Source organism: Octopus bimaculoides, chromosome 4 (genome assembly GCF_001194135.2).
Source record: "Octopus bimaculoides isolate UCB-OBI-ISO-001 chromosome 4, ASM119413v2, whole genome shotgun sequence".
NCBI lineage: Eukaryota > Metazoa > Mollusca > Cephalopoda > Octopoda > Octopodidae > Octopus > Octopus bimaculoides.
The window spans coordinates 146,504,118-146,506,659 of NC_068984.1; positions in this window are offsets into that span (position 1 = coordinate 146,504,118).

Here is a 2,542-nt window from a genome sequence, read left to right on the forward strand (position 1 = left end):
CACACACACACACACACACACACACACACACACACACACACACACACGTACACGCACACGCACACACACATAATCTGACATTGAAATGAAACGTGTTAGAACGTACCTTCTTAGGTTCGTCAGCCATTGCTAATTTATAAAACGAAAGTCGTCGTCGGAGTCGTCGTAGTCATTGAATGTTAATGTCGACCCTTGTTTAACTGTGGTCTTGACAGAAGTGTTTGGTGACTGTCTCTACTCAAACGACACAAACAATTGACTCTTTGTGTCTCTATGGTGACACTAAACTAATCTCAAAATTCAAAATGTGTTTTAACAAGTATGAAATACAAATCGGACACAGCTTAGCTTCCTCCTCTCGCTCTCCCCACCACTCCAGATTTTCGATTTTCACTATTTTCTTTTCTCTTTCAAGCTAATCTTTCTTTCTTTCTTTCTTTCTTTCTTTCTTTCTTTCTTTCTTTCTTTCTTTCTTTCTAGCATTTATTTTTGGCGTACGGTTCAAACGGTAATGAGCTGTGGACCAACTGTTTTAAGTTCAAATCCCACGACGCGGCACTTTGGACAAGTGTACTCCACTATAGCCCAGGGTCGAGCAACGTCTTGTGACTGAAATTGGTTGACAGAAACTATGTATATATATATATATATATATATATATATATGTGTGTGTGTGTGTGTGCGTGTTTGTCCCCCCCACAATCGTTTGACAACCGATGCTGGTGTGTTTACGTCCCCGTAACTTAGCAGTTCGGTAAAAAGAGACCGATAGAATAAGTACTTGGCTTACAAAGAATAAGTCCTGGGGTCGATTTGCTCGACTAAAGGTGGTGCTCCAGCATGGCCGCAGTCAAATGACTGAAACAAGTAAATGAATAAATCTCATCTCACGCAAAGAATATATGTATTACAAAGTTATGTCCCTTGAATTGCTACACTAGTTATCTCCCATGAACTATTATTTCCCTTACCCTGACAGTCGTACAACGGATTCCGATCTTAATTTCTTACATATATAATCTACTGTGTATAATCTACTACAGCTATTTCAATATATTGTAGCAGATACATACAGGATGCTAACGTAACACTATATCAAAATATATTAATGATAATTATTATACACGCTTTATTGATTAATATTTATTAGCAACAGAGGCAGTGTTAATACCAAGAGGTAATATTTATCACCAATTAAACATGGATGTTCTGCTCGAACTAATTACCGCAGTATGGTTCGTTCTAACAGAACATCCTCGTCAAGTGGGGGACAAATATTATCTGGCTTTATTAATTATATATTGTATTAATTACATTACACTTTGGTAGTGTATTTCCTACGCAGGAACAAAGTCGGAGGCTGTAAGATTTATGTTACAGCCAAGAAAGACAAGAAGTGAATCTGTTTCTGCCTAGAAATTGAATCTATGTCTCGTACTCAACGTATAAAAATCATTAATGTAAAAATACATGGGCTTGGAGTTGAAGACAGTCTCGAGCCGCCAAGCTCATTAGGGTGGCCTCTACCTTGGTTCCCAGGTCTATTGAAAATATAAAACTCCACACTGATCAGATGCCAGTCCATCACAGGTTTAGCGTATTGGATGGCTAACAAGACACAAGGGCATATTAGGCGCATCCCTATTTAGGGAAAACTAGTTTCAGGAAAAATAGTTTTAGAGCAACTCCGTATATAGAAACTTGAATAAGATTTTTGGTCAAATTGGCGACGTGGGGGCGAGCGTCGTCGTACTGAAAAAGCCCGCCGAGTCGCCGTTTGGGTCATTTCATCTGAATTGCTAATCGATTGTAGGTAACAGACGATGATATTATGAGATTATCTCATCTGCTGGGTTAATTCCTTAGTGGATTGACGCGGATCCTCGGGGATGAGCTCGGTCAACCGATCCTCATTCAACTGAATAGGTCGGCTGGAACACGGGAAGTCTGTGAAAACGAACTATTTCTGTACAGTTCTTTGAGTAATGGCCTCTTCTCCATACACAGCAGAAATCTCTCGAGCGGCTTCGGCAGCTTTGAAACCTTGATTGAAGACGAAGAGAAGTCAGTGTCGAAGATGGTCATTTCTTTCTCTTTTTTTTCATTTGATGCTTCACCGTCAGGTCATGCCTGAAAAAGGTGAAATTTATTCAAATTTCAAAAACGATAAACAAAAATTGTAGAGAAAGAATAGAACAACAAAAAATAAAGCAAAATAAATAAAACCCACGCAGTAAATAGAAAAACAGACAAACAGATAGATAGATAGATAGATAGATAGATAGATAGATAGATAGATAGATAGATAGATAAACACGTCAGACAGATCGCTAGATAGATACATCGACAGACATACAACAAACAGAAACACAAAAGATGGATAGAAGGATAGATAGATAAACAGACACTGGCGCGGACGGCCAAGTTTGTCCTTCGGATATTCTACACGAAAACGTCCGACAGTATCATGGAGTTTCACAAACGTCATTGAATGCTGGAGGTCATTTTAGTGACATATGTAACATCCCAACACACACACACA